This window comes from Bos javanicus, chromosome 6 (assembly GCF_032452875.1).
Source record: "Bos javanicus breed banteng chromosome 6, ARS-OSU_banteng_1.0, whole genome shotgun sequence".
Taxonomy (NCBI): domain Eukaryota; kingdom Metazoa; phylum Chordata; class Mammalia; order Artiodactyla; family Bovidae; genus Bos; species Bos javanicus.
Window position 1 is genome coordinate 33,066,960 of NC_083873.1, and position 16,267 is coordinate 33,083,226.

The following is a 16,267-nucleotide window of genomic DNA, read 5'->3' on the forward strand; positions in this document are numbered from 1 at the left end:
TAAGAAAGTATGTTATACATTCATTGTGAATATTTTATGATGTAATGCAAAAGGTGAACCGACATTTAAAGTAGAAAATGTATATAGACATTCATTTAGAGAAGACGTAGACTACATAGTATATGCATCGTTAATGAGAGGTTTTTTAATTCAGTTCAGTTCAGTTGCTCAGTCATGTCCGACTCTTTGCAACCCCATGGATTGCAGCCCACCAGGCTTCCCTGTTCATTACCAACTCCCGGAGCTTGCTCAAACTTATGTCCATCGTGTTGGTGATGCTATCCTGATTACATCTCTGTCATACCCTTCTCCTCCTGCCTTCAATCTTTCCCTGCATCAGGGTCTTTTCCAATGAATCAGTTGTTCACATTAGGTAGCCAAAGTATTGGAGCTTCAGCTTCAGCATCAGTCCTTCCAATGAATATTCAGGACTCATTTCCTTTAGGACTGACTGGTTTGATCTTTCAGTCCAAGAGACTCTCAAGAGTCTTCTCCAACACCACAGTTCAAAAGCATCAGTTCTTCGATTTTTATGATGTCAAAAACAATCTTTTTACAGTGAATAAATTGGTGAATACAGATATAGTGCCTGACCTAATCTCACTCTATGTTTATCTACTGTTTCTAAATAAATTTTCCTATTAACTTGCATAGAGTTTCTGTCCCCAGACTTCCCCATTGACTATTGCTGGTTTACTTTAAAATGTATTCTTCATCTTTCTAAATTCCATATATATGCGTTAGTATACTGTATTGGTGTTTTTCTTTCTGGCTTACTTCACTCTGTATAATAGGCTCCAGTTTCATCCACCTCATTAGAACTGATTCAAATGTATTCTTTTTAATGGCTGAGTAATAGTCCATTGTGTATATGGAATTTAGAAAGATGGTAACAATAACCCTGTATACGAGACAGCAAGGGAGACACTGATGTATAGAACAGTCTTTTGGACTCTGTGGGAGAGGGATGATTTGGGAGAATGGCATTGAAATATGTATAATATCATATATGAAACGAGTTGCCAATCCAGGTTTGATGCACGATACTGGATGCTTGGGGCTGGTGCACTGGGATGACCCAGAGGGATGGTATGGGGAGGGAGGAGGGAAGAGAGTTCAGGATGGGGAACACATGTATGCCTGTGGCGGATTCATTTCGATATATGGCAGAACCAATACAATATTGTAAAGTTTAAAAATAAAATAAAATTAAAGCCTGAAAAAAAAATAAAATGTATTTTTCAACTTAATGTGAACAATTATTGGAAAGAAAAGAAGAACCCATAGAGACAACATATATAATGTTGTTCACAGATAGCCATAGGTTGACTGTTAATAAATTTCTGCTTAACACCTATTAGTTTATTAGTCATCAGAAACACAGGACTATCCTTGGAGTAAGTAGTATTCAATCTAGTTTTATTTGAGGAATTATGCATAGTTCCTGAAATTACAGCTGTCTCTGGGCTCTGACTATACTGGTTCAAATCTTGAAATCTATCACTTACTAACCAAGAGATCCTGAATAACTAAATTAACTTCTCTGATGTGGAATTTCTGCATGTTTTAATTATCTGTCAATTATTCTACATATATTCATGCTTAATATAGTTATGTTTAATAATAGTTATGCTAGCATAGACCTCATAGGAGTTACATAAAGATTAAGCAGGATTTGTTTGCTCCTAAAGTGCTTAGCCTAGTATTTGTCACATAGGTATATATTCAATAAAGGCTAGTTTTTCTTAATTGTTGAGGAGCATTTGGGGCTCTCCTATTTGAAACATTTCTCTGACAGGTCTTTGAGTGTTTCTAATGAACAATTATAGCCTTAGTGTACAAAAGTTATCTAAAAAAGATATGCATTTTAATTTTGTATGGGCATGAAATTATAACAAATGCATTAATTAAATGGCTCTAAGTGTTTATGTCAAAGAATATAATATCCACATTGCAGAAAATAAGGATGATATGGTACAGGCATATATATTTTGACTAGAACAAAGGAGAGTGACAATATATTATGATAACTATAGAGTTGTGAAAGAGAATTTCAGAAAAGTGAGAAATGATAGGTCATTTTTAAAAAGTAGTAAATTAGTTCTGCCATCTAACTCAAGCTTCTTAAAAAAGATGTTAAAAATTTTGAATGTCTAAACAAATTTAACCAAAAAATATATCAAAAGTATGATTGCAATACTCAGAAAACTTAATTTAATGCATGATAGCAAACTGTGATATCTTTGATATTTCAAATATAAATGTTAAGAATCATTGATCTGATAATCAAATGTACAAGATGTCTTCCTTATTCAATCATATGAATATTTACACCAAAAGTTTATAATGATTTAAATTATTCTTTTAGTTGACTTTTTTGCATTCCTTTAGCCAGACTTAATTAGCTTTCAATAACTTGCATGGAGCACTTTTTAAGGTATAGTAGATATTACAGAGGCACTGAATGCATTAATTTTGTATGACTTGAGCTATTAATATATTATTCCAGCAAGGTTTTTGGACAGTTAATTAAAAATGTTTAACAAGGCAGCACATTGCAAAGTACTTAAGATAATCACCAAAGTAAGACACTTTAATAAAAATACAAAAGAAAAAAAAAGACCTTTATCATGGCAACAAAATAATATCTTTGTTACTCTAAATAATATGTATAAAATATTATTCCAGTTTCTAATATTATTGGGTACTATCAGTCACAGTATGGATTTCATCCTAAGCGGTAAACTGGTATTACTGTAAATGTGTTATGTTCTGATAATACAGTCAGTAACTAGTGTTGCCACATGACAGAATGTGTTAGAGATATAACTTAATTACCCTGTATCTCCATTTACACTTTCTCAATATGTTCAATCATAATTTTAAAAAATATCAGTCTCAATATCACATTAATTTCTTTCTCGGAACAAGATATTTATACTCTATCTGTCTTCTGGGGGCCCACGTCATTAATATCTTTGAAAGCTGGGTGTATGTTCTGGAGAGAGAAATGACTGTAAACAAGTGCTTGCAGAAATTTATACCATGTCAGTTGATTTAGAACATGCTTATCATAACAGATCAAAGAGTGTAATTTAGTTCTTCATAGAAAATTATAATTTAGATTCAGAAAATGTCTTGAAAATTTATGCTTATAAAAATTTATTGAGGGAACCAAAAGACTGATTTTGCAGAGGATGTGCAGAGATTTTAGTTTTGTTCTGATATACCAATTATACCTCACTAAAACTGTGAAATAAAGGCTGAATCCAAGGGAAAGAAAATTGTCTATATGCACAACTAGCACTAAAGCAGAGACCTTCATTCCATGTAACTTTTCAATATAATTTCTACTTGTAAATTATAGTCCAAATGATTAGTAACAAAAGATAATAAAGCTTGTTCAAAATGCAGTGTAAGAATCACTGTATAAAAACTTAAGGCAAGAGCATTTAAATTTCTAGATTCTTGTTTCTATCAGCTAAAGCAGGTAGATTATGTTAAAAATTGAACATTTTTGCAGTTTCTTTGAAGTACTCAAATGATCATGATATTAAAGATGCAATTTAAGATTAATTTTTAAAAAATCATAAGGGTCTGCGTAAACTTACTTGTAAGGGATTATGATTCACCTTGTAGAAGTTTTTTTCTGCTTATGTTCTTTCAACTAGAAACATCTCCAGAGTCAGTAGTTTTCAACAACAGGCATACATATTACTTTTAGAGAAATTATCTTAAAAGCATAAATTGAGTCATACCTACATATAGGGTAAAATGTATGGATCCAGAACATAGTTGTGTATTGCAAAACGTTTTTTTACCATTTTTTTGAGAAACATAATAAGTATTTTTCAATATAGGAACAAAGGTTATAAAATCATGGTTTGTTTATTTAATCATCATACAGAGACAGTTCCTTCTTGCTTAATGTTCAGAAGGAAATTTTAGAGGGCATCTTTTCTTTTGGGTAAGCCAATATATGTGGATATTATAAATAGTAAGGCCAAAATATTGTGATATTACAAAGGAGATTGAAGATAAATGAATTTCTTCTTTTAGAAATGACAAAATGATTTTTACCATGTATCATTATTCCAGCAACACAGAGAAAAACTGAAAAATTACTTAGGGCCCATGCCATTGATTTAATTAATCCAGTTTGTGACTAATTTTCATGAGTTACAGAGGTAGTTACTGGTGATAACAAGATAAAAAGTGTAATTGTTTTCTTGAAGTTGTAGGAGAGGAATAAGTAAAAAAGAAATTTGAAAACAGTGTGCTATGTTCCTAGAACTGAGAGATCCCCAAAAAATGTCAACAAAACACACACTGCTGAACATCATTTGAAATTCTCACAGCAATATTTGAAGGAAGTAATGACTCCCTCTTTGTAGAAGTTAACCGCTCAAACAGGCGAAGTGTCCTTATTTATCTGAGATTGCAACTAATAAAGTTTGATTTCAATCCCACCTTTAACAATAAAAACTCCTTACACTTCGGTCTGACATGGTTCAGAAATTTGTATCCCATATTCATCTTATCTTTTTTACTTGGTTTTACTTCATTTACTCTTCTGCAATTATCAAGTCAGAAAATCAAGTTAGGAATATTTCTAATTTAAAAAATCTTAAAGTAATAATATTTTCTGATTAAGAGTATTTAAAATCTTTTTCTCTCTTACACACTGGTCAAAGTAATATATAGGATATAGGAAGTAATGCTCTAAGGGACATTAAGATAAAATTCTATAAAAACTCATTAAAGCTACCAAAACACTAAACAAACTGAGGATTGTTTATGAAGCCTTTTCTTTAGTACTATTCCCATCATCTTACGTGTCCAGAAGGAAAAAGGGCTTGACTAAGTACCACAATAATGCTCAATTAAGTACTACATTGAGTAGCTAATGTGGACTACACTTGATTTTCCTAGAGTATATTATGATGCATGTGTTCAATACAAAGTATAGTATTTCATATTTTTATTCTTAAAACACAAAAGAAAACAGGATAAGAGGTCAAGAGCTTATAAAAGAAATGAAGATTTCTGCTTCTGGGAATATGGAGTGAAAGTGAAAGTCACTCAGTCATGTCCAACTCTTAGTGACCCCATGGACTGTATAGTCCATGGAATGCTCCAGGCCAGAATACTGAAGTGCGTAGCCTTTCCCTTCTTCAGGGGATCTTCCCAACCCAGGCATCAAACCCAGGTTTCCCGCATTGCAGGCAGATTCTTTACCAGCTGAGCCATAAAGGAAGCCCAAGAATACTGGAGTGGGTAGCCTATCCCTTCTCTAGCAGATCTTCCAGACCCAGGAATTGAACCAGGGTCTCCTGCACTGCAGGCAGGTTCTTTAGTAGATGTCTTTTTTCCCCCTCTTTCTCCCATTAACAATTAGCAGTGTTGAATACTGCATATTATACAAGAAAGATATGAAAATTCCTAAAGGTATAGAGGAGGAGCCTGACTGGTTGAGACCTCAAGACACAAAGGATGGCACATGAAACTCTTTTTGACTCATTTATCTAAGATCACCCCACTCCAGTACTCTTGCCTGGCAAATCCCATGGACGGAGGAGCCTTGTGGGCTGCAGTCGTTTGGGTCGCTAAGAGTCGGACACGACTGAGCGACTTCACTTTCACTTTTCACTTTCCTGCATTGGAGAAGGAAATGGCAACCCACTCCAGTGTTCTTGCCTGGAGAATGCCAGGGACGGGGGAGCCTGATGGGCTGCCGTCTACGGGGTCGTAGAGAGTCAGACACGACTGAAGTGACGTAGCAGCAGCAGCAGCAGCAGCAGCAGCTATGAAAAAGCTGGAAACCTAGAATTGCCAGCAGGCACAACAAAAAGTAAGCTCCAACAAAGGCCTTTCTAATCAAAGGATCAACAAAAGGGAAGCCTAGGAAGACAAAAAGTTTTAGAAAATATTCACTGAACTACAGCCAGACACCAAAGCAAAAGCCGTGGGCCCCCACCTGCATCCATGGCAGCAAAAGCTGAATGGGGAGCCAGGAGTTCTAACCTTGCCATGCTGCACTGAAATGCTCAAACTCTGCTACAGTGGTGTCAGGGAAGCCAGGTAGGAGTCAGAGCTTCCATCACAGAAGATAGGGCCTCCAGTGTGGCCCAATTCTGGTGACAGAGAAGACCACAGAAGGGCATGGAAGCCCCCCCATCCAGAAGTACTGTGACACACTGTCACCTCTCCTTCCTTGTGGGGTGGTGTCACAGGAGGCCTAGTGGGAGTTAGAACTCTATCAGTCAGTAGAAAATGGACCATCATCTCTTTCTTCATGTGTTATCAGGGGACACCATTTGGCCTGTGGTAGTGAAGTACTTTTATCCTTTTTAACCAGAGTTGAACCTGTGGAGGCCTAGTGAGAAACTAAGGCTCTCACTCCAACCTACAGAACCTTCCCCTCAGGCATCATTGGAGGCCAAATGGAGAATCTGAGCTTCAGTCCAGCCTTGGTCATGACAAGCAAGGCATCCCACCCAAGCCAGAACAATGTCTGAGGAATATGTCAGTCAGTTCAATCGCTCAGTCATGTCTGAATCTTTGCAACCCCATGAATCACAGCATGCCAGGCCTCCCTGTCCATCACCAACTCCCTGAGTTCACCCAAACTCATGTCCATCGAGTCAGTGATGCCATCCAGCCATCTCATCCTCTGTCGTCTCCTTCTTCTCCTGCCCCCAATCCCTCTCAGCATCAGAGTCTTTTCCAATGAGTCAACTGTTCACATGAGGTGGCCAAAGTATTGGAGTTTCAGCTTCAACATCAGTCCTTCCAATGAACACCCAGGACTGATCTCCTTTAGGATGAACTGGCTGGATCTCCTTGCAGTCCATGGGACTCTCAAGAGTCTTCTCCAACACCACAGTTCAAAAGCATCCATTCTTTGGGGCTCAGCTTTCTTCACAGTCCAACTCACACATCCATACATGACCACTGGAAAAACCATAGCCTTGACTAGACGGACCTTTGTTGGCAAAGTAATGTCCCTGCTTTTCAATATGCTATCTAGGTTGGTCATAACTTTCCTTCCAAGGAGTAAGCACCTTTTAATTTCATGGCTGCAGTCACCATCTGCAGTGATTTTGGAGCCCCCCAAAATAAAGTCTGACACTGTTTCCACTGTTTCCCCATGTATTGCCCATGAAGTGATGGGACCAGATGCCATGATCTTCCTTTTCTGAATGTTGAGCTTTACGCCAACTTTTTCACTCTCCTCTTTCACTTTCAACAAGAGGCTTTTTAGTTCCTCTTCACTTTCTGCCATAAGGGTGGTGTCATCTGCATATCTGAGGTTATTGATATTTCTTCTGGCAGGTTTAAAATTAGATCCAGCCTGATCGGGCGCCACCTGCCGGGGTCCAGCCCCGGCTGATCCAGGGTATTCGAAGCGGGGACGGCGTCGGCGACCTATTTATTTAAATATTTTATCAAAGATATAAAGAGTAATAGGATGAGGATAGCTCAGTAGGAAAATTCAGTGGAGAAAAGAGGCTGAGTAGCTTGGTTTACGCGGGAGACCAATAAAACTTCAAGACAAGAAGTTTGTACCACTTGCGTAGGCCGCAGGCGTCCTTCTGTTCTCCTGAAGGAGAGGAGACACTGAGGCCTCCCTGGTCGGATCATAGAAGCCCAGGCATAATTAGCAAGCATGGCGGGTTCCGCGCTCCAGATGGAGACTCAGCCAGAATTTGAGAGAGAGAGTGACACGGGGAGACCAAGTTTCAGTGAACAAGGCCCGCACTTCGTTTTCCAAAGTAGTCTTTATACCTTAAATTGTGCATAGAGGATAATGGGGGAAGGGGTGGAGTCATGCAAGGACAGCAGCTCCTGGTCCTAATCGAAGCCAGGCTTTCAAACTTATCATATGCAAAAGTTCAGGGGAATTACATCATCTTCTGGCCAGGAGGCCTGTTAACATTTTAAGAAACTTATCTTTCTCTAAAGGTGATTATTCCAAAGTCAGGCACCAGCCTCCAAAAAAGCATTGGACAAAGCTGCATTCCTATAGGGCAAAGATGAGGTGGGCTCAATCAAGAAAAGAATTAACTCAAGGGTCCAAGGTTACAAACATTGAGGCTACTACTTACATTTCTATACACCCATTATATCAATCAATACACTGCCAAGGACACAGTAGGTAAGGAGTATGGAGACTTAGCAGCAAACATTGGCCCAATAAGTGAAAAACCCTTCACCAATACAATTTCTAATCCATCTTTTAACTACTCAAAGGAATCTGTGTTTAGACAGTTTAGAACATCTCTGCCTCTCACAGTTGGGAGGCTCTGAACAATCACATGTGGCCGGAAAAACCTATTCAGGCAGGCTAGAGGATTTCCAAAGGAGTTTGTAGGTTAAACACTGTCACATCCAGGAATTATTAACTGGAGCTGTAAGCTAACTCTTGTTTCAGAGAGAGGTAGTGGGGGATAGCCCCCTGTAAAGTCAGAGGTGTAGGTGAAAGCACAAAGCAGAAAGTAGGCAGACTCTGGTTTTGGGGGTAGATACTCGCGAATTTCCAGGGGGACTCCTGAGGCTCAATCCCACCTTTGCGTATGCCGAGCCTCCTTCCTCAGGACCTTTGTCATGGGAGGAGTTCCTCATGCTGGCTCCCGGCAGTGATAGAATTCCAGTTGAGCTATTCCAGATCCTGAAAGATGATGCTGTGGAAAGTGCTGCACTCAATATGCAATATGCACTCAATATGCAATATGCCGGCTCCCAGCAAATGCCCCCAAATTTTTATGTTTCAATCAAAATAAATGTGTCATACCAAGAACTAGGAAGGTCTCAAACTCAATGGAAGAAGACAATCATTAAAGCTAACACCAAGATCATAGAGATGTTGAAATTATCTGACAAAGATTTTTAAGTAGCCATCATAGGAATGATTCAAGGAACAATTACAAATATATTTATTGAAGTAAAATAGATTCTGTAAAAAATTCCAATAACAACAGAATTCCCTATGCATGTTGATATGTAGCATAATGTATGGGTAAAATAATTATTTGATCAATTCAGTGGAAAAGTTGTGAAAACCTGAAAGTCGGTCGAAAGGCCAAACTTTGAAGGAGATTTAAGCAGATTGTAGAACACTGATACTGTGTAAAAATGCAACCCTCTAAAAGGAATGAGGCAATTTTATTTAAATTAAAAGAATTTTACCATATGAGTAAATTAAGTATAATGCAGAAAACTGTATAGAATGAAAAGTAAATATATATCTCTAAAGTATAATCATTTAAACATAGTTTTAAAATATATTTGGGTTCCCCAGGTTGGCTTGGTGGTGAAGAATCCACCTGCCCATGCAGGTGACACAAGATAGGTGGGTTCAGTCCCTAAGTCAGGAAGATTCCCTGGAGGAGGGAATGGCAACCCAGTCCAGTAGTCTTGCCTAGAAAATCCCGTGGACAGAGGATCCTAGTGGGCTACTGTCTATGGGGTTGCAAAGAGTCAGATGTGACTGAACACATATACATATACACATGTACACACATGTCAGTTACAACTATATTTTGCTTCCCTTGTGACTCAGCTGCCTGCAATGCGGGAGCCCTGGTTTCAATTCCTGGGTTGGGAAGATCCCCTGGAAAAGGGAAAGGCTACCCACTCCAGTATTCTGGCCTAGAGAATTCCATGGACTGTATAGTCCATGAGGTCACAAAGAGTAGGACATGACTGAGAGACTCTCACTTTCACCTTAAGATATATAGAGATAATGACTTAAAAATAGCTATACACATAAATACCTATTCAAACTTAAAACAGTTCTAGGAGAGTGTATAAGACACTGACACTAGTGGCTGTAGGGGTGCAGTGAGTATATGTGTGGGCGAGAAAAGGGAGTATTTATAGATCCATGGTCTATCTTCAGTTGCAAATCTTCATTGGAATGTGAGTGGTATGGGCCATTAACATGATTGTTCTGTACTGATGTCCACTGATGTTTCTGCTGTTTTAGGAGAATAATTATGTTTGTTGCTGATGTTTGTGAGCTCTGCTTAGCCTCCAGTAATTTTAGTCTCCCTTTTAATTGTCCCAAGTCTCTTCCAGACCTATTCTTGTTGGACAAGCATCTCTCCACCTCCCCTCAAGATGTTGCAAGCACACGTCCCAACATCAATCTGGACATGGCACTGTACGAACACAATTTCTTCTCCTTTGCCCTAGGAAGCAGGATTCCCTAAATGTAACAGAATAATTCTACATCTCCTATTTCCTGGTCTATGACCTCAACTGTTGGAATATTCAGGCTAACTGAATCTCATCTCCTGTCTGTCTTCTGTTCTCTCTCTCTTTGAGGTATCTCCCTGGAAGCAACTACATCAGTCTCAGAAAGATTTTATTCTTGTAGATTGAGCATATCCCTTACTCATCATTTTATAAGGCAGGGTTCTCCAGAGAAACAAAACTAACAAGCTGTGTGTATATATAGAGAGAGACACATTTATTTTAAGGAACTGGCTCACACAATCATGGAGGGATAATTCCAAATTCTACAGGGTATATTGGTGGGCTGGAGACCCAGGGAAGTGTTGCAATTCAAATTCAAAAGCAGTCTGCTGGCAGGATTCCTTCTTACTTTGCAGGATCTCAGTCTTTCTTTCACTGAGGCCTTCAACTAATGGGATGGGCTCATCCATATTTGCTTTACTCAGGATCTACTGATTTAAATTTTAATATCATCCAAAAAAACACCTTCACAGAAACATCCAGAATAATGTTTGGCCAAATATCTGGACAGCTTGGCCTGGCTAAGTTAACACATATGATTGACTGTCACACTTGAATCTTTAGTTCTTCCTTGTGTAACATGATTCTATGGGAAACCTTCTAAATTTCATCACAAATGTGTATGTTCAGCAAGTGATAGAATTTATACAGACCATTTATGTTTTAAAACAAAGATAGGTTTTTGATAATTTCAGTATGGAACTAGCAAATTTGTGGGAAGCAACACTGAAATATTATTTAGGGAGAATGATAAATAAATCAGCTTAATATTTTCAAAATATTATTCATTTTTAGAAGCATACAGATATGTAAAAGTGAATAATAACCAAAATATGTTGAGATTCTGTCTTCTCTCTGAACCTTATGGTTTTCCTATTTTAAAAACTTTTTGATGGGAACATATGGTTGATTTTATAAAGAAAAATAATATGAAATTAAAATATGTATTTCTCAAAAAAATAAATAAATAAAATATGTATTTCTGATACAAAGTACATTAGGAGCTTTTGAAAATATAATTGAACATCTATTTGAAAATTTTAAACAAAAGAGAATTTATTCTACAAATTGTTCTATTTGGAGTTTCACCAAGTTACATAGTTATGGGACCTCTGAACTAGATTATGTGATTGATGAATTAATACCTAATAACATCTTCTTTGAGTAGAAGAAAAAATAACCTCCCTGACATGCAAACTCATCAATGCTACTGGTCACTTTTGCATACTTCCACTTGTCCCTTATAATGAATTTTCTGCTTGGAGATTTTTTTTCCCACAATAGAGACTGAAAAGCAGGTGATATATATTAGACATTGGAACTTGGTTATGGCAGAGGCATTTATTTTATGATCCTTATAGCAGAAGTGGCTAGGAAGTGATAGTCCAAGGTCAAGCTTCAGTCTTCTCTGAAAAGTAAACAATGAATCTTTTTGAAGCATTTTGACAGGGAAACAATTGTTTCCAGCTGAAAGGACATAAGTGTGGGATGTGTACATTATAGTGCACATGTCAAAATTCAGAAATGATAGTGGCTTTACCTCTAACATAAGTAGCCCTGTACTGATGGTTCAGGGTATTTTAACTGAAATCATCAGAATGCACTGTTCCTCTCCTTTTTTCTTGTGGGAAGACTTGTGGCAATAAGTCTTTTTGCAATAAGAAGTCTTTTTGCTCAGTCTATTCTGAAGGAAGAGTCACTCTCTAAAGATTGATTGACACAAGTCAGCGTGTAAAATTTAAGTTTTTGACTTTATATTTTCTACAAAATGCAAACTGTTTTACCTAATAAACAATCTAGTTCCAAAAGCATGAGAGGATTTTTGTATATTCAGATCTTGATACAATGTTTGATATACAGTATGTGTGCTTAGTCGCTCAGTCGTGTCTGACTCTTTGCAACCTGATGGACTGTATCCCACCAGGCTCCTCTGTCCATGGAATTTTCCAGACACAAATACTGGCTTGGGTTGCCAGTATTGCCAGTATTTCCTACTCCAGGAGAATCTTCCTGACCCAGGGATCAAACCAGAGTCTCTTGAGTCTCCTGCGTTGGCAGGCAGATTCTTTACCACTGTGCCACCTAGGAAGCCCCTTGACCTAGGGTAGGTTCCCAAAAATATTCATTCAATTGAGCTGAATTTGTGTGTTTTGTTCAAAAGTAAATTAGATTATCCTGTTTATAACTTTCAAAAAGAACATAAAATATATGTGATTAAATATAAAGCAGGAACAATGAAAACGGTTTGATATTCTGTGTGGTATTTATTCATTCTAATATGTGAAACTGGAGAACGAAATGTTAAAAGTTTCAAAAAACTTAAGAAAGCTTTTAGAGCCTAAAAGCCTATCCTAGTGCAGGCGAAAAATCTCAAAGTGAAGGCAACAATAATGCATAGAATTAAAGGAGTAATTAGCAATAAAGAGCTTTCACTGGACACACAAGTAAAACAAATTAAACAACAACAACCTCCTAAGATTCAAAGTTTTCTTGGCCCAAATATCTCATTTTTTTTTCTTATTTTTCACTTTAACAGATGTCCCTTTCATCAAAGCCTTCTTAAATACATTGGCTTTGTGCATGTGAACTAATTCTACAAAATATAAATGACCTAAATGTCATTTTCTTTCATTAAATTATATATTATTTGGCACAGGTGAATACTATCCTGGAGATAGTATTTGAAGAGAAGGAAATGGCAACCCACTCCAGTGTTCTTGCCTGGAGAATCCCAAGGACGAGGGGAGCCTGGTGGGCTACCGTCTATGGGGTCGCACAAAGTCAGACACGACTGAAGCAACTTAGCAGCAGCAAATACTATCCAAATTATTCTCAGAGATTCAGAAACATAATATAATAAAAATATATTTATATTAGATGGCTAAGGCAGTAAATGAGGTTGAGATGTTTGAACGGTGTCACTGATTCAGTGGACATGAATTTGGGCAAACTCTGGGAGATAGTAAGGTACAGGGAGGCCTGGCATGCTGCAGTCCATTGCCGGGGACCAGCCTCGGCTGATCCAGGGTATTCGAAGGAGAGACGGCGTAGGCGAAGATCAGGAAACAATTGCTTAATTAAACGTTAATTAAGGATATAAAGAGTGATAGAATGAGGATAGCTCAGTAGGAAAATTCAGTGGAGAAAAGAGGCTGAGTAGCTTGGTTTACGCGGGAGACCAATAAAACTTCAAGACAAGAAGCTTGCACCACTTACGTAGGCCGCAGGCGTCCTTCCGTTCTCCCGAAGGAGAGGAGACACTGAGGCCTCCCCGGTCGGATCTTAGAAGCCCAGGCATAATTAGTAAGCATGGTGGGTTCCGCGATCCAGATGGAGACTCAGCCAGAGTGAGAGAGAGAGAGCGACATGGGGAGACCAGTATTTCGAGAAACTGATCCCAATTCTTTATTTTCCATGGTCTACTTTTATACACTGAGATGTTATGCAAAAGTCACGCGGGGTCAGCAGTCCTGACTTTTATCAAAGTCAGGTGCTTCATACAAATGTATACAGAGGTCTTAGGGGTGTTACATCATCTTCTGGCCAGGGGGGCCTGCTGACAATTTACGACCCTCTCCTTGTGACAGCGGTCAGTCAATCAGGACACTTATTTCTCCAGGGCTGATTATTCTCAAAACAGACGCCACCCAAATGAAGTTACATTCCTACAGGGTGAGGGTGTAGTGGGTTTTAGTTAAGGAAAGAATTTACTTAGCCTAAGGTCTAACGTGATTAATATCAAAGGTTAATTCTATATATTCATTAATGTGTGTAAGGGCAGGGGATATGGAGACTTAGCAACAAACATTGGCTCAACAAATGAAAAACCCTTCACCAATACAATTTCTAATAAGCCCACTATACTTATAGTTTTCTAACTTTTCTAAGGAACCTGTTTTTAGAAGGTTTAAAGCATCTCGTGCCTCTCACGGTTGGGAGGCTGTGAGCAATCACATGTGGCCGGACAAGCCTGTCAGGCAGGCTAGAGAACCTTCAGAGGAGTTTGTAGGTTAAAACACTCTTGTCACACCCAAGAGTTTTTATTGACTGGAGCTCTAGGTTAACTCCTTCTCCGAAAGAGGTGGTGGGGGACAGCCCCCCGTAAAGTCAGAGGTGTAGGTAAGAGCACAAAGTAGTAAAGTAGGCAGGCTCTGGTTATGGGGGTAGACGCTCGAGGATTTCCAGGGGGACTCCTGAGGCTCGATCTCGCCTTTGCGTATGTCGAGCCTCCTTCCTCATGACCTTTGCCATGGGCGAAGTACCTCACTCTGGCCCCCAACAGTCCATGCAGTTACAAAGAGTCAGACACAACTTGATGACCTAACAACAAGGCAGTAAAATTCATGAAAAGTCACTTTTCAAATAGGGTTTATGAACCCAATGTGGCCTTTTATGTTCCTAGATTTGATAGGTTGTCCATAAACACTCTAATTTATGAATTTTAATGAATGCTTATAAGCTTAGGTCAATGAATATTTCATGAATCTTCACTAATGATTCATAAGAATTTCACTTGAAAGTGAAAGTGAAGTCACTCAGTCCTGTCCCACTCTTCCCAACCTCATGGACTGCAGCCTACCAGGCTCCTCCGTCCATGGGATTTTCTAGGCAAGAGTACTGGAGTGGGGTGCCATCGCCTTCTCTGTGAGGATAGAGACTGTACCTATTTTTCCTGTTTCCCATGTTCGCAATAATAACATCATTCTGGTGGGGAAAGCAGACCAGTTTTGGCAGCCCTGGTGGGAAAGGTGAATCTTGCATTTACCTAGGTTGGGGGCGGGAGGACCCTCTCTGGAGGGAATGCTAAATGGGTATATATGAGTGAGACAGGAGGCTCTGGGTTTACACACCCCCATGACAACAGGGCAGGCTGGGGTGGGGGCCCTGCCCTTGAGTTTCTGAAGCCCCAGGGCTCTTGCTGCCTGAAGTGTGGGCTGTGATTATTCAGGAAAACAGTCTTCCTTCCGAGGCTCGGGGTGGCCAGAAGACCAGCTGTAAAATGCCAGTGGGGAAGGGTGAGGGGGCCTGGCTGGGGAGCTTATGCTCCACAGCGAATTGTCCGGAAGCCAGGCAGTATGGCTTTTCCAAGTAGGTAGATGTCCTCGTCTGTGCTGAGGTTGAGATGCTTCACCATGTTCTTCTCAAAAAGGAGTGGGTGGTAGGCGCCCATTGTGCAGGCACTTTCGAAATACCTCTGATAGTAGTAGCACACGTCAGTCTTGTGCTTGGATGGGAGGAACTCGTAAATATCCACCTGGTCACACAGTGACATCATCATAATGGCAATGCCGAGTATCCCAGAGGATGGGGGATTTGGCTGGATCAGCTTTGAGTCCCACAGCTCCCAAGGCATCTGGGGCTTGAGGATGTAAAAGGGCTGATCAGGATGCAGCTTACGATAGCTCTTGAAGTTATTGAAGAAACTGTAGTCGGGATTCCTGTACCACTTTGGGATATCTGAATGCTAAATAGTTGGGTCCCACACAATTAGGATTTCTTCATTGTACAAACTGTCTTTGAGGAAGCCTGCTTCTGTGGTGACCAACTGCTTCTAGCTAGTCCTCCTGGGCTGCAAGCCCTCCAGGTCCTCAGGAATGAGCACTCTTCTCCATGGATGTCTCTTTTACTGGGTCTGGAGGCCAAGGCTCATTCTTCTCAGGATGATCAAAAACCATCCCAGAGCCTAGTAAAAAATCAGCACGGGTTGTTTGCTTATATGTGGGAAACAATAGAAAAGAAAAAAAAAAAAACTCTCCTGAAAAAAACACACAAGTCTATAAACTATCACTTTCCTAGAGCCACCCAGGACAATGAAGAAAGATCCTATAGCCAGGTAACTGGATCAGAAAACAAGTGAAGCCAGACTTCCAAGGCAGCTCCACAAACAGTGGGAGGGGGCTAGTATCAATTTTAGAATTTTGTGTAGGAATTATTTTAGAATAGATGTAGTAATACTACAGTTTTTTAGATGAAGTATATATGCTAATTGCATTATATTAGCTTATAT

General features: G+C 39.2%; 1 pseudogene; it reads right to left on the reverse strand.

Annotated features, from left to right (window-relative positions):
• Positions 1 to 14,847: 14,847 nt before the first annotated feature.
• On the reverse strand, positions 14,848 to 15,935 carry LOC133250045 (beta-galactoside alpha-2,6-sialyltransferase 1-like; annotated as a pseudogene).
• Between the last annotated feature and the right edge of the window lie 332 nt (positions 15,936 to 16,267).